This window comes from Podarcis gaigeae (assembly GCF_964106915.1).
Source record: "Podarcis gaigeae genome assembly, chromosome: 16".
Classification (NCBI taxonomy): Eukaryota; Metazoa; Chordata; class Lepidosauria; order Squamata; family Lacertidae; genus Podarcis; species Podarcis gaigeae.
Window position 1 is genome coordinate 27,836,076 of NC_139693.1, and position 21,738 is coordinate 27,857,813.

The 21,738-nt window shown below is 45.7% G+C and overlaps 1 long non-coding RNA gene across 2 annotated transcripts; it reads left to right on the forward strand.

Moving 5' to 3' along the window:
* Positions 1-1,015: 1,015 nt before the first annotated feature.
* LOC310834288 lies at positions 1,016-20,954 on the forward strand. Of its 2 annotated transcripts, none has more exons than XR_014559147.1 (2): positions 1,016-1,135; positions 20,670-20,954. It is a non-coding gene; the product is annotated as an uncharacterized lncRNA (long non-coding RNA). The 2 variants fall into 2 exon arrangements; XR_014559148.1 differs by lacking the exon at positions 1,016-1,135 and adding an exon at positions 20,392-20,507.
* Positions 20,955-21,738: the final 784 nt, after the last annotated feature.

Genomic DNA, 21,738 nt, shown 5'->3' on the forward strand with positions numbered 1-21,738 from the left:
GCTGCTGCTGCTGAGACCCCACTCTGTGTGATGTGCCACCTCTGAGGTACAAGCGGAGGGCAGGGGCACCCTGGGCAGGAAGAAAGGGGGAGCTGAGAGCAAGGAGTCTGAATTTTTTTGAAAAGCTTTTGCATCCACATCTAATCTTGCCCCTTTCTAAAATTCATTTATTGATGTGTGTTTTTATTTTTGCAAATCTACCAAACCATAAAATGTAATAAAATCAATATTACATGTTTTTTTCAGGACTGTGGAGAGCGTGTGTGTTGTGTCCTATTGGTGCAGTGATGGTGCCACATGCACTTTTTCTGACAGAAGATTCTCTGTGGGGGGACAACAAAAAATGGGGTGTCGAGAAGGCTTGGGGTGGGGGGGTAAATGAGAAATGTCACTATTTTCCTATGAGGAATGTTGGAGGATATGTGTACTTTGTGCTATGTTTTCTGAAAGCCTCACATTCAATGCCAGACTTCTCTCTGCCATAGCTAGGAGGGAGTCCTGCAGAGCAACAGATGTGAGACTCTGATCATTGTACACTAGGCCACTTTCTATCCATGCAAAAGTCAGAGAATTCTACCTCGCATGCTTCCGCATCTCAGGCCAGAAACGTGATCACCATTCAAAAATGCAGACTTTTGTGTCAAGGAAAGTGAGAGGGAAATGGAAAGTGTAGAGTGAAATTTCCCTGGTGCAAAGTCATTTTCCCTCCCTTCAAACAGGTATGAATGGAGGCTGAATAAACAGTTGACTTGCTTCGATTTTCTTGCAGACAAATCAGGATGAATGTGCAATAAGCAGCAATCCTAGTCCAGTATTCTGATGCTCATGACAGAGCCTTTTGAAATTTTCCACAATCTGTGACTTGAATTTTTTTCTTTTTAACTGGCATACAAAGGATAGGACCTTCCTTATGCAAATCACCCCCTTTGCCACTAAGCATGATGCCTCTGCCCAAGCCAATGGATGCAGACCTATTTGCATGGGAGATCATTTCTCATTTCCAAGGAATTTAAGAGAGGAGGAGGAGGAAGGCGCAGCTAGATTGAGGAGCTGTTTGTCTCTGGGACTCTCCCTTCCTTTGACTTCACCATGGCTTGGCTCCTTCTTCTCTTCGCCCTTCTCAGCTACTGCTCAGGTCTGGTTCTGGGTGGTTAATGGGATCACATCGTCTTGTGCTGAGATAATGGGTCAAGCAACAAATCCATTTATCTTGTGTAATTTACCATAGAAACACAATGTTTTTCTGATCCTTATAAAAACAGAAAATGATGCCTTTTCTTTTTCTTTTTGCAAAGGTGTCATTTCACAGACTATAACTCAGCCAGCCTCAGAGTCTGTGTCCCTGGGCCAAACTGTGAAGCTCCCCTGCTCCAGAACTAGTGGTGGAAGTTGGTACAGCTTTGGCTGGTATCAACAGAAACCTGGACAGGCTCCTCGCTTTGTGTGGTATGGCTCCAGCAGGGGAGAAGGGATCCCAGATCGGTTCACTGGCTCTGAATCTGGGAACACTGGCTCTTTAACCATCTCCAACATCCAGGCTGAAGATGAGGCAGTTTATTACTGTGGTGCGGGGGAGGGCACTGGTGGCTGGAAGTATCACAGTGATACAATCTGATGGGGAACTGAGACAAAAACCTTCACTCTTCCTTCCTAGAGCAGGTAACTTGAATGATTCAAGAGCTTTTTTGAGCAGGAAAGTGACACCCTGCTAACTCTGCTACCTGAACCATTTCCTATCTTGAAGCAGAAGAGAAGGCTGTTTATTACTGTCTGTCGGATGACAGCAGTGAGCAGCACACAGTGACACAACCACATAGGAATGCTAGATCATTATAGAGCTTCAGTTGGCCTTGAGTGTAGTTTTTGCTTTATTTGAGTGTAGCTGTTGTCTTATTTGAGTGTAGCTGTTGTCTTATTTTTTGAGCCATTCTCCATTAGCGAATGAGAACAGAAACTGCATTCAAAATACATTGAAGGGCAGCAAAATTCCTGAGGGCGGATGCATATGAAAAAGGCATCAGGATCCTTCCCCTAGAGCAGTTGGTGATGAAGTCCAGTTGGAACAGGTCCAGAACTTTCCTAGAAGTGTTGGAAGGGACCACGAGGGTCATCTAGTCCAACCCCCTGCTATGCAGGACTCTTTTGCCCCATATGGGGCTTGAAGCGTCAACTCTGAGATTCAGAGTCTCATGCTCTACCATCTGAGCTATCTCTTTCCAGGAATCCTTCCCCTCATTTTTATATACTTTTTTCATCTTGGACTCATGTTCTCAAACACTGTCCCACTACAATTTCATTTAACTGGTTTCTTAGAAATGCTTTAGGACCTGACATTTCCTGCCTCTGTCTGTAGGGGAGAAGTGGGACCACCTTCCCCACATTTCATAGAATTTAACTGCCCCGGAGAGTGTGAGCATCGCCAGCCCCTGCAGAGCCAATGAAGCAGGAGGCAGCTCAGAAGGACACACCTGCTCAGCTTTCCACCCCCAGCTGCCCTTCCTACTCCTTTGTGCGCAGAAATCCAACCATAACTCTCAGTGTGCGCACAACAGAGGCCGAGGCAACCTCACTCCCAACCAATTCACCTTCGTCTCATGCTTTGGAAAGTTTTGTGAATCTGCAAAGCCTGGGAAGGAAGAGGGCAGTCTATGATTGTTTCCACGAGAAGCTTAGATGTGTGTGTGTGTGTGTGTGTGTGTGTGTGTTTCTTGTTTGTAGTATTTTGAAATCAGCCCTGTCTTGGCCAGAAAGTGGAACAATGGAACTATTCACATCTTCAGAAAATTCACTACACCTGCCAAGTCTCACTTTTTAAAAAAGTGTTTGGTGTTAATGGTGAGAAAGAAGAACCTTACCCATATTCCTCAACAAATGTTACATACCCTCCAAATGTTACATACCCTTTTTCTCACTGAAACTGAGACATTAGCAGGGTCCTGCCAGAGCACCTTCTGGTCTGGAGCTCTGAGATATGAAAGCTAGGAGCTAAAGGGCACTTTAAACTTTGGTTAAGGGCACAACAACGGAATGTCTAGGCGCACTTTTTTATAACAATACAAAGCAGAAAATGAATGAAGTGCAGCTAAAATCTTATACCCGTTTTTCACATGGTCTAGTCCTCATCTGAAGACTGCCAGAAACAAAGCCATGATTCCCCACTAAAGGGTCTCTTCTCCAGTCTTCAGAGAGTGGCTGGAAGTGAGGAGGCAGGAAAAGGCCCTTCTTCCCTTCCACTCTGCAGTTTTATTCTGAAATCTGAGGCGCAGCACTGTGCCCAGAGGTCAGAAACTGTTCATGCTACTGAAATTTCTTGTTGGAGCCTTGAATAGTGGGAGTTTCGAATGCTGCCCCCATCACTCTTCTGCAAATGTCTCCTTAGAACATTGGCTTTGGACAAGGAGTCAAATAAGTTCCTGCAGAGCCAATCACTGTAGAACCAATTTGCATGAAGAACCCATTTGGTATTTATAGGGGGGTTTAGAAAGGAGGAAGAAAATCCCATCTTGATCTCTTTCCCAAAGGAAGCCACACCCTTTTGGAGAGTTCACCATGGCACAGCCTCTGTTTTTCCTGGCACTTCTCAGCTTCTGCTTAGGTAAGGGTATGGAGGACTCACTCCAGAAGCCTATTCCCACTATAATAATTTAATAATTTTATTATTTATACTCTGCCCATCTGTCTGGGTTCCCCAGTCATGCTCTCTGCTTGTCATGGAGACTGAGTGCCTCTTTGATATCTGAGAACATCTAAAATGGACCCAATTCATGCTTTCCCCTGTTTTTCTTGATGACAAGGTGTCAGTTCACAGCCAGCCTTGACTCAACCTGCCTCTGAGTCTGTCTCCTTGGGCCAAACAGCTAAACTCTCCTGCTCAAGAAATGGTGGCAGTAAGTGGAATGAATTTCACTGGCTTCAGCAGAGACTCGGAGAGGCTCCTCTTTTTCTGTGCTATGGATCTAGCCGGAGAACTGGCATCTCTGATCGGTTCACAGGCTCCGTCTCTGGCAACATGGGCTATTTGACGATCTCCAACATCCAGGCTGAAGATGAGGCATTTTATCACTGTGCTGATTGGGAGTACACTGGGAGTAACAAGCTCCACTGTGATACAATCTGATGGGGAACTGAGACAAAAACCTTCCTTTTTCCTCCCCAGAGCTGAGAATGAACTAGCACTCTGGGGCCTAATTTTGTTGATGCCAGAGGAGCTTATGAACTAAAGAGCTAAAAAGCGTGGAAAGCCCATTTGTCCTCAGTCACTTCTTAACCAACATGACCAAGGGCCTGGAAACCAAGCCTTATGAGGAACACTTGAAGGAGCTGGGTATGTCTAGCATGGAAAAGAGGAGACCTGTGGGGAGATATGATAGGCATTTTCAAATATCCCAAAGGCTGTCACATGGAAGAGGCAACAAGCTTGTTTTGTCCTGCTCTGGAGGGTAGGACTCTAGAGGTTGTGGACTCTCCTTCCTTGGAGGGTTTTAAGCAGAGGTTGGATGGTCATCTGTCCTGGAAGCTTTAGCTGAGCTTCCTGCATTGCAGGGGGTTGGACTAGATGACCCCCGGGGGTGTTCCACCTCTACAATTTTACGATTCTATGATTCTCAAGGGGCATCTTTCTTTGTGTGTGTTTTTCAAGGTGTCAGTTCACAGCCAACCTTGACTCAACCTGCCTCTGAGTCTGTCTCCTTGGGCCAAACAGCTAAACTGTCCTGCTCTAGAAACGGTGGCAGTAAATGGGATGGATTTCACTGGTTTCAGCAGAGAGCTGGAGAGGCTCCTCTTTTTCTGTGCTATGGATCTAGCCGGAGAACAGGCATCTCTGATCGCTTCACTTGCTCCATCTCTGGCAACATGGGCTATTTGACGATCTCCAACATCCAGGCTGAAGATGAGGCTGTTTATTACTGTTGTGACTGGGAGCACAGCATCATTCAAGGGTTCCACAGTGGTACAATCTGAGGGAGAAGTGAGACAAAAACCTTCTCCTTTCCTCTCTAGGGTGAGGTAGGCAGAATCATTCAAGAGTTTCTTGGAGCCTTTATGTGTATTGTCTGTTTTGGACAAGAATATGTGATGACATCAACTTATTTGGAGACAGGGATGCAAACAGTGAAGTGATATCATGTTAAATACCACCTGGTCACCCCCCCCCCCAAACCAATGCTTTTTAGCCCACACATGTCAAACTTTTCTGGAATTTTGAAAGGGAAAAGCTCTGTATATCTGTTTGTCTGCACCTCTATGCAAATACAAGTAGATAAAGAAGTTCTTGTGGAACCAATGAGCACAGAGCCAATTTGCATGAAGGAGACATTTGGTATTTCTGAGGGACTTCAGAGAGGATTAAGGGGATCCCATCTAGATCTCTTTTGGAAGGGAAGCCAGACTCCTTTAGAGAGCTCACCATGGTGGGGTCCCTATTTTTCCTGGCACTTCTCAGCTACTGTTCAAGTAAATCCCCCACAACTTAATTTTAATTTCTTTTTGCTTTTAACATGTCTTTAACTTTTCATGATTTTATTGTTTTTATATGGTTGTAAACCATATAAGAGACAGAGGAATATATATTTTTTAATGAATAAATGAATAAAAGTGTGGAAGACTCAATGAACACTAAATAAAAAATTTCCTTCCAGTAGCACCTTAGAGACCAACTAAGTTTGCTTTTGGTATGAGATTTCATGTGCACGTGAAGAAGTGTGCATGCACATGAAATCTCATACCAAAAGCAAACTTAGTTGGTCTCTATGGTGCTACTGGAAGGAATTTTTTAAATTTTGTTTCGACTATGGCAGACCAACGTGGCTACCTACCTGTAACTAAATCAATGGACACAGACCAAGATCGAATCTCTTTTCACTATGTACTCATCATATTAACATAATGCTTTTGTGCTATTTTTGTAACTTAACAAATTCATGATTTATTTCCTATTTCTTTGTACAGGTGTCACTTCACAACCAACAGTGACCCAGCCTGCTTCTTCATCTGTGACCCTCGGACAAATAGCTAAACTCTCCTGCACAGCCAGTCATGGTGGTAACTGGCACTACTTTCAGTGGCATCAGCAGAAACCCAGACAGGCTCCTCGCTTGGTGCTCTTTGGGACCAGCATGGGAGAAGGGATCCCAGATCGGTTCACTGCATCTTCCACTGGGAACAATTACCATTTAACCCTCTCCAACACCCAGGCTGAAGATGAGGCAGTTTATTACTGTGGTGCCCGGGAGAGCACTGTTGGGTTGAAGTATCACCGTGATACTGCCACATGGGGAACTGAGACAAAAACCTTTGCTCTTCCTGCCTAGAGTGAGAAACCAGAAGCACCCAAAAACATCATTCATTATAATTGAGTGTTCTTTGTTTTCGAAAGAAATGTGTGATGATATCAGGTTATTTAGTCACACTGATGCTATTAAGGAAATGATCTCCACCCATGAATGGACTCCACAATTATTGATTGGCAGTCTTGGGCAAAGCAAAATTGTACTGGCAAGCCCCTCACCTATCGTGTGCAGCCTTGCTGGCATTCCCTAAGGAAAAGGCGGTGGGTGTGGACTGGGTTGTGAATAAGGTTGTGCCAACAGATATCAGCAAAAAGCAAAATGACCCAAAGACGGCAGGGTGGGGTTCCTTGAAAACTGGAAATCATGATCTAAACTTCCTTTATCATTATCTAAACTTCCTCTCTGAGGCTTGCAGCCTCTCTGCCGCCTCCCTCTCAGCTGTAGGGGGGCTGAGGGAGAGGCAGTAGGCAGAGGCAAGTCCCATGCAGGTGCCTAAGCCACTACGTCATTCCTAAAACGTTTTGTGAGCCTATTTATTTATTTTTTTTAAATACTCCTTTTGTCACCCCCACCTTAGTGATGACACCCAGGACAAGTTGCACACCCCACACCCCACTTCCTCCGCCACTGGGCTCAGTGGTTTAGACCACAGTGCCACCCACATCCCCGCTTTACATATACAGTGGTACCTCGGGTTACAGATGCTTCAGGTTACAGACGCTTCAGGTTACAGACGCTTCAGGTTACAGACTCCGCTAGCACAGAAATAGTACCCCAGGTTAATAACTTTGCTTCAGGATGAGAACAGAAATCACACAGCGGTGGCGGGAGGCAAGGGGTGACCTAACTGGGCTCCTGAGCCCCACAGGGGTGCCACAGAAAGATTTTATTTGGTCAAGGGAGCCGTTGACTCAAAAAGGTTGAAAGCCTCTGCCCTCCAAACACCCAGATCCCAAAATACAACTGTTGACAAGGTCCCAGATATTCAGAAGATATCCATTCGTAATCATCTCCAAATCCTGAGGAGCACTTTGCAAAGCCATTTGAAAGATGTGAGCAGGATATGTGTTGATGCACATTGTAGAGCAAAAGGGGAGGCTGAAGACTGCTTCCTTGGCAAGAAAATTGCTTAAAAGGAAATAGTCAGTTCTGCTCTGGTAAATCTGATCTTTTAAAAAAGTGAATATTCTACTGTACAATATTATATACATCCTTTGACATGATCAGAGCTCTAGACACCAGGGGGAGATGTTGGATCAGTTTCTCTACATTTGACAGATTTGCACCTGCAGTAAAAAGTTACACAGATGAGCATGTTATCTGGGTGTTCCTCATGCATGGAACTCCAGTGTCTGCACACAACTTGATCTGCCTTATAATACACTCAGGTGACGAATGAGCTAAGCAGTCGTCTTGAATGGGGTCTGGTTCTGGTTTTGTATTCCTTTGCCAAATTTAGGACCTGATCATTGGTGTTTAATGGCTTCAGCCTTTCTTTCTCTATCTGTAGGACGGGTGACGAACCTCAAGCTCATGGGCAAGATGTGGCCCTCCTGGCCTGTCTCTCTGGCCCTCAGGACTCTCCTCAAATCAAGCCCCCTTCCCAGGCTACTACACCTCAAATAAGCCCTGGTCTGAGTCCTCCCAAAGTGCTTTTTCCTACCAGGAAAGCAATGGACCAGAGGGACTGCCAGACGTTTGGCTCTGAGTCCTGAGGTTCCTCAACCCTGTCATTCACAAGGGAAATAAATTATGTCCTTGTTTTACATCACCCCCTTCAGGCAAAAAAAATTCTGTGGTCATTTGTCAGAAATTCATCACATTTCCGCATGACGCCTCTAACAAAGCCAATGGATGCAGACCTATTTGCATGAGAGATTATTTCTCATTTCAGGGGATTTAAGAGAGAGGAGGAGGAAGGTGCATCTAGATTGAAGACTCTCCCTTCCTTTGACTTCACCATGGCTTGGCTCCTTCTTCTCCTCACCCTTCTCAGCTACTGCTCAGGTCTGGTTCTGGGTGGTTAATGGGATCACCTCTTGTAATTTACCATTGAAACACAATGCTTTTCTGATCGTTATAAACACAGAAAATGATGCATAGTCTTTTTTCTTTTTCTTTTTGCAAAGGTGTCATTTCACAGACTGTATCTCAGCCAGCCTCGGAGTCTGTGTCCCTGGGCCAAACAGTGAAACTCTCCTGCTCTAGAAGTAGTGGTAGCTGGTACAGCTTTGGCTGGTATCAACAGAAACCTGGACAGGCTCCTCGCTTTGTGTGGTATGGCTCCAGCATCAGGGGAGAAGGGATCCCAGATCGGTTCACTGGCTCTGAATCCGGGAACACTGGCTCTTTAACCATCTCCAACACCCTGGCTGAAGATGAGGCCATTTATTTCTGTGGTGCCTTGGAGAGCACTGGTGGCTGGAAGTATCACAGTGATACAATCTGATGGGGAACTGAGACAAAAACCTTCTCCTTTCCTCCCTATATTAGGTAACCTGAATGATTCAAGAGCTTTTTTGAGCAGGAAAGTGACACCCTGCTAACTCTGCTACCTGAACCATTTCCTATCTTGAAGCAGAAGAGAAGGCTGTTTATTATTGTCTGATGACAGCAGTGAGCAGCACACAGTGACACAACCACATAGGAATGTTAGGGCTTTAAAGGGCTTCATCTGGCCTTGAGTGTAGCTGATGCTGTTCCAAGAAGTCTTATTTTTTGAGCCATTCTCCATTAGCAAATGAGAACAGAAACTGCATTCAAAATACATTGAAGGGCAGCAAAATTCCTGAGGGGGGATGCATATGAAAAAGTCATCAGGATCCTTCCCCTAGGGCAGTTGGTGATGACGTCCAGTTGGAACAGGTCCAGAACTTTCCTAGAAGTGTTGGAAGGGATCATGAGGGTAATCTAGTCCAACCCCTGCTATGCAGGACTCTTTTGCCCAATATGGGGCTTGAAGCGTCAACTCTGAGATTCAGAGTCTCATGCTCTACCAACTGAGCTATCTCTCTCCAGGAAATCTTCTTAACCTGTTTATATACTTCCTTCATCTTGGACTCATGTTCTCAAACACTGTCCCACTACAATTTCATTTAACTGGTTTCTTAGAAATGCTTTAGAACCTGACATTTCCTGCCTCTGTCTGTAGGGGGAGAAGCGGGACCACCTTCCCCACATTTCATAGAATTTAACTGCCACGGAGAGTGTGAGCATCGCCAGCACCTGCAGAGCCAATGAAGCAGGAGGCAGCTCAGAAGGACACACCTGCTCAGCTTTCCACCCCCAGCTGCCCTTCCTACTCATTTGTGCGCAGAAATCCAACCATAACTGTCAGTGTGCACACAACAGAGGCCGAGGCAACCTCACTCCCAACCGATTCACCTTTGTCTCATGCTTTGGAAAGTTCTGTAAATCTGCAAAGCCTTGGAGTTTATGATTGTTTCCATGAGAAGCTTATATGCATCTCTCTCTCTGTGTGTGTTTCTTGTTTGTAGTATGTGGAAATCAGCCTTGTCTTAGTCAGGAGCTCTGGCGCGAGTCAGAAGAGTCAGGAAGGTGTTCTGGCAATCACCCTGCTGACTCACACCAGAGAAAGCATTTTTGGTTCAGAGCTCTGGTGTGAGGACCCATGTCAGAGCGCTGGACCAAAAGACAGGCATTATTGGATGCAAGTAGTAGTGATCCCAGATTATCCCACTTAAAACAGGACTGTTGACAGCTATGATGTTCGTTCTCTGGGTTTGGCTGCCACTCTTTCCAGTGCTGCTGTTAGTGTGGAGCTGAGAATCCTCTCGGCTGGGCCCCAAATAAAATCTCCCAGGCCTCCCCATTTCCCCAAGTCATTCCCCTCTTAAGCTGCCCCTCTCTCCCCAGGACACCCCCTCTCCCCACTTAGCAGTCTCCTTCAGTGTTTTTGGACATCCAGATTCTGTTTTTGAACTATGATAATGCCTCTGGATTGTCTGAAAATGAGGACTCAATCATGGGCTGAGAGTGCAGAAACTATCCTATGGTGCAAGGATGAAAATCTATTGGTGTTGCTCTGAACAGTTTTGCCTCAGGGCCCACCCAACCTGGAAAATTGCCCAGGTGGGGATGAACCCCTCTGTCGGAAAAAGGTTCCCCACCCCTGAGCTGAGCTAATTCTATGTTGCGGAATTAATGGACTAATTGGGGAGATAGGCTCTTTATATGGGAATGTGCATTAACTTCCCCTCAAATGTGTGAAGCCAGTAGACCTGCTGTCTTCAGGGAACCTCCTGCTCACTCTGCTATAGGAACCTCGGTCATCCGCCCTCAAGTCCTGCCCTGAGAGCTCCATTGCTGGCTCCTGTTTCTTCTGGCCAGAGTGAGAACCAAACCCCATTACTCTTGGGCAAATGTCTCCTTTGAAAATGTGCTTTGGACAGATGCAAAGAAGGAGTTGAGTAAGTTTTTGCAGAACCAATTACTGCAGAGCCTGACAAAGCAGCATATAGGTAGGTGGATAACCATCACCATGGCAGATAGGTAGCCGTGTTGGTCTGCCATAGTCAAAACAAAATAAAAAGATTCCTTCCAGTAGCACCTTAAAGACCAACTAAGTTAGTTCTTGGTATGAGCTTTCGTGTGCATGCACACCATCACCATGGCCTCCTCCCAACCTCCTTTGTGCATATCAGAGCCTTAGGCACCAGGGGGAGATGTTAGTTCCGTTTCTCTACATTTGACAGATTTGCACATGCAGTGAAAAGTTTTTCCCATGCTGGCATTCCCTAAGGAAAAGGCGGTGGGTGTGGACTGGGTTGTGAATAAGGTTGTGCCAACAGATGTCAGCAAAATGCAGAATGACCCAAATACAGCAGGGTGGGGTTCCTTGAAAACCGGAAATCATGATCTAAACTTCCTTTGGAATTACTTGAATTCAAATGTGCACTTTAGATGAGCTTTGCTTAAATTGTAGTTAGGAAGAAAATCTGAGATTCAATAGTAATTTTAGCTTGGATTCATGGGTATGTTTTCAGGTTTGGGGTTTTCCCAAAACTTTGTAAGGCAAACGTTGGTAATCACAGTTGTTGATCTTCCAGTTCTCCGACCTTTGACCTGTGGAGAGGGAGGCTGGACCAAGTTTCCTAAATTTGATCAAAATGTCACACTCTTTGCACCACATTCACACACATGTATGTTTAGTCCCTATAGGGTCAGGATCCTTGCCCCGCTTCCATGGCCTCATTCATTCATCAAGATCAAACACACAGCGATCTCTTTGAGTGCACCTGATACAGATTCATTTCCAATTCCCTCCCATGCGATTAACCATCTATCCAAACCTTTGGAAACATTTGTGAATTCTCATATTTGGGCGAGGAAGAGCAAATTATTGTATTGTTTCCTCAAGTTGTGTTTCTGTGTGATTGTTTCTGTGTATATTATTTCCAGGAATAAGATCTGCATTGGACAGAATGTAGCCTACTGAAGTTGGTTCTCTTGCTATATTAGGAAAAGTGACTACAGATTCCCAACTTCTGGGGGTGGAAAACCTGAAGACCAAGGACAAATACTGACTCCCAGTGCTCTGCATTTGGCCCTTCAGATTCTCCCCAGGAGTCCCTGAAGAAGAGGCGTCTCTTTCTATGGCATTGTGTTTTACATCCCTTCCCAATGTGGGAAGCCAGTTGTGTTGCATTTGAGAATTCTTCCTGCTCATTCTGCTGGGTTGCCCAATGGGCATCTGCCCCAAACTCCTGTCCTGATGTCACCATTGCCCTTCTCCTTTGTATCCTGGCCAAAGTGAGGACCTCCCACAGTACCATTATGAAAATATGTCCTTTCTTCATTGGCTTCACACACTAGCAGCTAAACAAATAAGTTCTTGCTGAACCAATCAGCACAGAACTAATTTGCATGAAGGATTTGTTTGGTATTTCTTGGAGAATCCAGAAAGGAGAAAGAGGATCCCATCTAAATCTCCCTCTGAACGAAAGTCACACTCCTTCAGAGAGCTGACCATGGCCTGGCCCCTGCTTTTCCTGGCGCTTCTCAGCTATTTCTCAGGTAAGGGCACGGAAGATTCAGCTGAAATAAGGCAACGTCAAAGCTATTTCCACGATTTAACTATCATAGGAACATCATGCAGCTGTGATATTTGAAATTATAGAAAATATACTCAAGTCACAATTTCTGTGCTTTTTCTTTTTGTAAAGGTGTCCATTCACAGCCAACGTTGACTCAGCTGGTCTCCCAATCTGTGTCTCCGGGCCAAACTGTGAAACTCTCCTGCACCCGAAATGGTGGCAGTAGCTGGGGTTCATTTCACTGGTATCAACAGAAACCTGGACAGGCACCCCGTTTTCTGTGGTATGGCTCCAGCACCCGGGGAGAAGGGGTCCCAGATCGCTTCACTGGCTCAGCCGCTGGGAATATGGGATACTTAACGATCTCCAACATCCAGGCTGAAGATGAGGCAGTTTATTACTGCTGTAACTATGAGAGTAGTGTGAAGTTCCACAGTGGTGAAATCTAATGGGGAACTGAAACAAAAACCTGTCACTCCTCTTTCTTAGTGTGGAGAAGCCTGAATCACTCAAGAGCATAACTTCACATGAGCAAGTTTTGTAGTGAGATGCCCCCTCCCCTATTAGGCACACCCTCCTAGGTTGGCAGGAGCTGGGACAAAGCAGCGGGAGCTCACCCCATCACATGGATTTGAACCACCGACCTTGTGATCTGCAAGCCCAAGAGGCTAAGTCAGCAGCGTAGTTCGCTGCTCAGGTGCCTGGTGTGGGGGCATGTCCTGCAGCCAGGGGCGGAATGATCTGCCAATGGGGGTGGAGAGAGCCTCTCTGAAGCTTGCAGCCTCTCCGCCACCTCCCCCTCACCTGAACTGCGGCTGAGGGAGGGGCAGTAGGCAGAGGCAAGTCCCAGGCTACCTTTTCAGGCAGAGTGGAACCTGAAGGCGCCTAAGCCACCACGTCACTCCTAAAAAGTTTCTAGTGAGACTATTTATTTATTTATTTATTTATTTATTAAAATACTCCTTTTGTCACCCCCACCTTAGTGATGACACCCAGGACAAGTTGCACACCCCACACCCCGCTTCCTCCTCCACTGGGCTGAGTGGTTTAGACCACAGTTCCATCCACATCCCCGCTTTACATATACCGTGGTACCTCGGGTTATAGACGCTTCAGGTTACAGATGCTTCAGGTTACAGACTCTGCTAACTCAGAAATAGTACCTCAGGTTAAGAACTTTGCTTCAGGATGAGAACAGAAACCGTGCTCCAGCAGCGCGGCAGCAGCAGGAGGCCCCATTAGCTAAAGTGGTACCTCAGGTTAAGAACAGCTTCAGATTAAGAACAGACCTCCAGAACGAATTAAGTTCTTAACCCGAGGTACCACTGTATACAGACAGATGTCAGTGGTGGTTCTGGCTGTCTCCCCCTTTCTGGAAGCACGATTCCCCAACACCAGTGGTTTTTAACCCCTGTGCTGTGTTACCCTGGGGTGCCTTGAATGATGTCTTAGGGATGCCGCAGGCAACACTGGCTCCATCCCTCTTTCCTTCCCTCCCTCCTCTGATGCCCTCTCACGTCTCTCCCTCCCAGAGGCTTCCACAGCTGTTTGTTGCAGCTGCCCTGGCTACAAGGTCCCCAGGTGAATGTGCCTCTGGGGCTGGCCAGGGGGTGCTTCCCAGGCCCCTGTGGGGCAGTGTAAGAAGGCAACTCTTTCTGGGGTGGGGTGGGGGCACCTCAGAGACCAGTGGCTGCCCAGATGACCCCCAAGAAGAGGAGAGAGGAGAGGAGGCTGAGGGAAAACTCCACAAAGGAGGGGACTTGAAAAGGGGTGAGGGGCTGCCGGCTCTGTAGACAAGGGGTGACCTTACTGGGTTCCTGAGCCCCACAGGGGTGCCGCAGAAAGAATGTAGTTGGTCAAAGGAGCCGTGGACTCAAAAAGGTTGAAAACCTCTGCCCTACACACACCCTGATCCCAAAATACAATTGCTGACAAGATCCCAGATATTCAGAAGATATCCATTCGTAATTGTTATGTACGGTGTTGAATAGGATCTAAAATGCAGCAGTCTGATTGGTCCTAGAACAATGCAGCAGTATTACTGGTCCGCAGGAGCCACCCAATCCAGCTCCAGGTGGAAGTGAATCCATAACCTGATTGGCCTACAGGAGAATTCCGGAATTAGCCAATCACGTGGGGCCCGTTGTGTAAATCATATATATAAAGCAGACATTTCGTGGGGAACTTCCATCCCTCCTCACCACTATGAGCTGAATAAAGAGCATGAAATCCACTCTCGACTCCATGTATATTTCAGTAATCCTCTCCAAATCCTGAGGAGCACTTTGCAATGTCGTTTGAAAGATGTGAGGCAGGATATTGTTGATGCACATTGTAGAGTGAAAGGGGAGGCAACTCAAGCCTTCAGTGAGCTAAGAGTCGCTCTATGTTGGTCTTAAGACTGCTTCCTTTGCAAGAAGATTACTTAAAAGGAAATAGTCAGTTCTGCTCTGGTAAATCTGTTCTTTTTAAAAAGTGAATATTTTATTGTGCAATATTATATCCATCCTTTGGGGTGATCAGAGCTTGAGACACCAGGGGGAGATGTTGGATCAGTTTCTCTACATTTGACAGATTTGAACCTGCAGTAAAAAGTTACACAGCTGAGCATTTGATTTGGGTGTTCATCATGAATGGAACTCCAGTGCCTGCACACAACTTGATCTGCCTTAGAATGCACTCAGGTGATGAAGGAGCTAAGCATTTGTCTTGAATGGGGTCTGGTTCCGGCTTTGTATTCCTCTGCCAGATTTAGGACCTGATCATTAGTGGTTAATGGCTCCAGCCCTTCTTTCTCTATCTGTAGGACGGGTGACGAACCTCAAGCTCATGGGCAAGATGTGGCCCTCCAGGTCTGTTTCTGGCCCTCAGGACTCACTTTAAATCAAGCCCCCTTCCCAGGCTACTATACCCCTAATAAGCCCTGCTCTGAGTCCTCCCAAAGTACTTTTTCCTGCCAGGAAAGCAATGGAGGAGGGCACAGAGCCATGTGAGTGAGAGGCGTGTCCTTGGGAAAGGGGGCATGTCTTGGGAAAAGCCAAAGGACCAGAGGGACTGCCAGATGTTTGGCCCCCAGTCCTGAAGTTCCTTGCCCCTGTCGTTCACAAGGAAAATAAATTCTGTCCTTGTTTTACATCACCCCCTTCAGGTAAAAAATTTCTGTAGTCATTTGCAAGGCAATCATCACATTTCCTCAGGATGTCTCTAACAAAGCCAATGGATGCAGACCTATTTGCATGAGAGATTATTTCTCATTTCTGGGGATTTAAGAGAGGAGGAGGAGGTTGAAGGTGCATCTAGATTGAGGAGCTGTTTGTCTCTGGGACTCTCCCTCCCTTTGACTTCACCATGGCTTGGCTCCTTCTCCTCTTCGGCCTTCTCAGCTACTGCTCAGGTCTGGTTCTGGTTGGTTAATGGGATCAGGTTGGCTTGTGCTGAGATAAACAAACCCATTTACCTCATGTAATTTACCATAAAAAACAATGCTTTTCTGATCCTTATAAACACAGAAAATGATGCATTTCTTTTCTTTTTCTTTTTTCAAAGGTGTTATATCACAGACTTTAACTCAGCCAGCCTCGGAGTCTGTGTCCCTGGGCCAAACTGTGAAAATCTCCTGCTCTAGAAATGGTGGAATTATCTGGAACCCCTTTGGATGGTATCAGCAGAAACCTGGCCAGGCTCCTCGCTTTGTGTTCTATAGTACCAGCACCCAGGGAGAAGGGATCCCAGATCGGTTCACTGCCTCTATCTCTGGGAACACTGGCTCTTTAACCATCTCCAACATCCAGGTTGAAGATGAGGCCGTTTATTACTGTGGTGCCTGGGAGTTCACTGGTAGTAGCAAGTTCCACAGTGATACAATCTGATGGGGATCTGAGACAAAAACCTTCACTCTTCCTCCCCAGAGCTGAGAATGAACTAGCACTCTGGGGCTCAATTTCCTTCATTCCAGAGGAGCTTTTGAACTAAAGAGCTGAACAGTTTGGTAAGGCTATTTGGTCTCAGTCGCTTCTCAACCAAGATGATCAGGGGCCTGGAAACCAAGCCTTATGAAGAACAGCTGAAGGAGCTGGCTATGTTTAACCTGGAAAAGATGCGTCTGAGGGGAGATATGAGAGCCATCTTCAAATATCCCAAAGGCTGTCACATGGAAGAGGGAACAGGATTGTTTTCTCCTGCTCTGGAGGGTAGGACTCTAGAGGTTGTGGACTCTCCTTCCTTGGAGGGTTTTAAGCAGAGGTTGGATGGTCATTTGTCCTGGAAGCTTTAGCTGAGATTCCTGCATTGCAGGGGGTCGGACTAGATGACACTTGGGGGTGTTCCAACTCTGCAATTCTATGATTCTCACAGGTCATCGTTCTTTGTTTGTGTCTTTCAAGGTGTCAGTTCACTGCACACTTTCCCGGTTAATTAAGAAAGCAGAAGGAAGGTGAAGCTAGATCAGAGAGCTGTTTGCCTCTCAGGCTCACCCTACTTTTAACTTTTCCCATGGCCTGGATTCTTGTTCTCTTCGTATTTCTTAGTTATTGCTCAGGTCTGGTTATGGAGGTTTAATGAGCTCAGCTTGGCTTTTGCAGGCATAAAGTGGCTGTCAAAAACAGTTATCTGCTCAGGTTATGGCTGCAAATCCAGGTATTTAAACTGAAGCTCCTGGCCAAAGTATCCATCAGTAAGGTTCTCTGTACTTTGCAGTGGGGTTTGCAAAGGATAAGTTACAATGATATGAATCTGAATATTTGCCTTGCTGATCGTTTCCATTTCTGAGTGTTCAGTCACTGTTGTAGGTCAAATCTTCTTGCCTGCGTGTGATGCCTGCTGTCCCAGCTCTCACCTTTAAGGGGAGGTGTTGATGCATCTTGTCCACATTTGGCAGGATAGGATGACAACACAGACCTCCTGCCTTGCTGCACCTAGGGCAGGGCAGGAAAATGTTGGCTATGCATAGGCGCTTTTTCACTGCAACTGAGAAGGGATCTCGGATCAATTCACTGGCTCTTCCTCTGGGAACACTGGGAGGGCGTTCCACAGTTTATTGCTGTGGTGACTGGGAGCACACTGATAGGATCATGTTTCAGTGTCATAATCTGATGGGGAACTGAAACAAAACCGTTCACCCTTTGACCTCAGTGCAGCAAACCAAGAATTCTTAGAAAGTGTCATTTGATCTTTCCCCAAGGACTTTGAATCGTACACTTGGAATGGAGAGAAACCCAAGTGCATTTAATCCCATTTCCCTCATCAAGGCAGAAGCACCTGACTACTCATTGCACAGATCAACCTTGCGCCATACAACTGGGGCATCTCACCGACAGAGTGCCAGACACCCCAAAAAAGTTCCTTCTAGTGCATAACACTAAAGCTCTGTCTCAGACAGGAGACAGTTCTAACTTTATCATATTCCGATGCTAATCTGTTTCAGGGAATCATATATAATGGAGATCATTAGTTATCTTGAGCTCATTCCCACATCAAGCTGTGGGTTTGAACCTGAGAAAAAGTATTTGTGTGACTCAGTTCATTGTTGCCTATTTGTGAGGATTCCAGCAATTCTTCAGCTGCTTGTGAGTAGTTTAGCTCAGGGGTAGTTTAGAAAGCTCAGAAAAGCCAGTTGGCCTCAAACATTACTCCAAGGCAGGACCACCCACTTTTCAGTCGCACACAATTCACACACCTGTAGGGATGCAATTTTTGGAAATTCTCAGTTGTAGATTTTTTTTCTGATTCCCATTTCATTCCCTCATCGCAACAGAAAGTGAGCTCCTCCCATTCTGCTAAGATATGAAGAATCATTGAGAAAATTGAAATTGATAAAAGTGAAATTACCAACCTAAGTAGATTTGTTACAAAAGAAGAATTTTTGCTATGCCCAGAAATTCTTACAGGGCTTTCTATCGCAGTTTTGCAAGGACAGAAGTTACGGTAAGTGACCTGATTTGCTGTGATTACAGTCTGCAGTGGAAACAAGTGTTTCTTGCAATCTCAACAGAGCTTTGGAGTTCAAAGAGGTTCAGATACTGAAAAATAATAATTCCTGTCATAAATGTGGGAAGGAAAGGTGATAAGTTGTCTTCCTTCTGCAGGGAGTGCTTAAGTGGGTTTGGAATTCCCTGCTTCTTTTGAGGACAGAAGACCAGCTTTGTGTTGGATGTATCCCATATGATTTTACAGTGGCACACTTCCTAGAGCTGTCTGATATTCATATGTTCAAAACAATATGTATTGTTGTAATAAAGCATCCAAATACTATCTTGAGTCAGAAGAAACTGCTTTATACTAGGTCAGGCTACTGGTTCGTTCGGTGCTCTTCAAGCCTGCTGTTATTTTGGGGTGAGTTTCAATCACATACCAGAAATCCACAATTAAGTTTATTTTGAAGTCTTGTGCAGCAAACTCTCTTCTCTGCAAAATGAAACCATTGAAAGAAGAAAAGTGGTGGGTGAAGGAACCAGAAAGTGTGGGAGAACATTTGCCTGCAGCAACATAACACATCAGAGCAAAAGCTTAGTGAAAAGGCATCCTAATCTGGTGTGGTTATTCTGACTTTAGAGTCTCAGAAGGAGGTATTTGCCATCAATTACTACCTAAATCTTTTGTGGGGAAATGGAGATGTCAAGGACAACATAATCATGTCCATTATCAGTAAGCTATGAGCATTCCTCCTTCCTTTTGGCCTGAGCTATTATCCTACTTCTGCCTCAAATTAATCATGTCCAGGACAAGATCATAGTCAAAATATAAAAAGAAAAAATCCCTTTATACTCCTCCGTTCTATTGCATTTTGTTTCCCTATTGCACCAGTATTATCAGTGGAGGCCTGGCCTGAGCCAATGAGCACAGGTTGAATTTGCATGAAGGGACCATTCCTCATCTTCCAGGGACTTAAAAAGGGAAGGGTTCCTTGGGTCCCAGCCAGGTGCCTGTTCAGTTCAGAAAGACCCTGCGCTGCTTTAGAGAGCTCACCATGGCCTGCGCTCTGCTTTTCTTTGCTCTTCTCCATTACTGCTCAGGTAAGGATGCAAAGTGCCCTTACGTACGCCTGGGAGACAAAACAGCAAAATGATCTGTAACCTGTATTTGTTTTAGCAACAGAATGCTCTTGTGCTATTTGAAAGCACAGAGGATCAAAGGTAATGACTTTTTTCTTTCCCTTTTCTGTAAAGGTGTCAATTCACAAGCAACAGTGACACAGCCAGCCTCCCAGTCTGTGTCCTTAGGTGAAACAACTAAACTCCCCTGCTCTAAAAGTAGTGGGAGCTGGCACAGCTTTTACTGGTATCAACAGAAACGTGGCCAGGCTCCTCGCTTTGTGTTCTATGGTACCAGCACCCGGGGAGAAGGGATCCCGGATCGGTTCACTGCCTCTGTCTCTGGGAACACTGGCTCTTTAACCATCTCCAACACCCAGGCTGAAGATGAGGCCGTTTATTACTGTGGTGACTGGGAGTACACTGGTGGTAGCAAGTTCCACAGTGATACAATCTGATGGGGAACTGAAACAAAAACCTCCACCCTTTCTCCCCAGAGTGAAGAATGAAGCAGCAATTGTGGAAGAGCTCAACTTCATCTGTGCCCTGAGATCTGTTGAGATGCAGAGCAAGAGGACTCTCACTGGCCATCTGCTCCTAGTGACTTCCCTATGGCTGCAAAGCTTACGCTGGCAATTCAAAAAATATTGAGCCCTAAACCTTCCTTTGTAGGAAATGAATGTTAATATATAATACTGAGGGAGTGTCTGGTTTCTCTTTTTTCTGTCCCTTCTTTCTTTAGTTTTTCTTTTTTGCTGTTTTTGTGCAATAAACAGCAATCCTAATCCAGTATTCTGATGCTCAGGAGAGAGTCTCTTGAATTTATCCAGAATCTGCTACTTGATCATTTCATTTTTAACTGGGATACAAAGGACTGGACCTTCTTTATGCAAATCACCCCCTTTGCCGCTAAGCATGATGCCTCTGTCTAAGCCAATAGATGTGGACCTATTTGCATGAGAGATCATCTGTCATTTCCAGGGGATTTAAGAGAGGAGGAGGAGGAGGAGGAGGAGGAGGAGGAGGAAGGTGCAGCTAGATTGTGGAGCTGTTTGTCTCTGGGACTCTCCCTTCTTTTGACTTCACCATGGCTTGGCTCCTTCTTCTCTTTGTTGTTCTCAGCTTCTGTTCAGGTCTGGTTCTGGGTGGTTAATGGGATCAGGTTGGCTTGTGCTTGAGATAATGGGACAAAAAAACAAACCCATTTATCTTGTCTAATTTACCATAAAAAACAAAGGTTTGATCCTTATAAACATAGAAAATTTTGTATTTCTTTTCTTTTTCTTTTTGCAAAGGTGTCATTTCACAGACTTTAACTCAGCCAGCCTCGGAGTCTGTGTCCCTGGGCCAAACTATGAAACTCTCCTGCTCCAGAAGTAGTGGTGGTAACTGGAACACCTTTGGCTGGTATCAACAGAAACCTGGACAGGCTCCTCGCTTTGTGTGGTATGGCTCCAGCGACAGGGGAGAAGGGATCCCAGATCGGTTCACTGCCTCTATCACTGGGAACACTGGCTATTTAACCATCTCCAGCATCCAGGCTGAAGATGAGGCCGTTTATTACTGTGGTGCCTGGGAGGGCACTGGGGGCTGGAAGTATCACAGTGATACCATCTGATGGGGAACTGAGACAAAAACCTTCACTCTTCCTCCCCAGAGCTGAGAATGAACTAACACTCTGGGGCTCCATTTCCTTCATTCCAGAGGAGCTTTTGAACTAAAGAGCGAAAAGTTTGGTAAGGCCATTTGGTCTCAGTCAGTTCTCAACCAAGATGATCAGGGGCCTGGAAACCAAGCCTTATGAAGAACAGTTGAAGGAGCTGGGTGTGTTTAGCCTGGAAAAGACGGGTCTGAGGGGAGATATGATAGCCATCTTCAAATATCCCAAAGGCTGTCACTAGGAGGAGGGAACAAGCTTGTTTTCTCCTGCTCTGGAGAGTAGGACTCTAGAGGTTGTGGACTCTCCTTCCTTGGAGGGTTTTAAGCAGAGGTTGGACAGTCATCTGTCCTGGAAGCTTTAGCTGAGATTCCTGTATTGCAGGGGGTTGGACTAGATGACCCTTGGGGGTGTTCCAACTCTACAATTCTATGATTCTCACAAGTCATCATTCTTTGTTTGTGTCATTAAAGGTGTCAGTTCACTGCACACTTTGACTCCGGCTGCCTCTGCGTCTTTGTCTATGGGTCAAGCCCAAACCATTCAAGCGTTCTCCTTCTCTATGAGTGGACAATGGGACGGCTTTTAATGGTACTAACAGAAACCTGGTTCGCTTGTTGGCTTTATGTTTCATGATCTTTTCAGCTGGGGAGAAGGGATTCATTCAAGTGGGAAGCAAAACCTTTTCTTGAAACTGTAAATCCAGT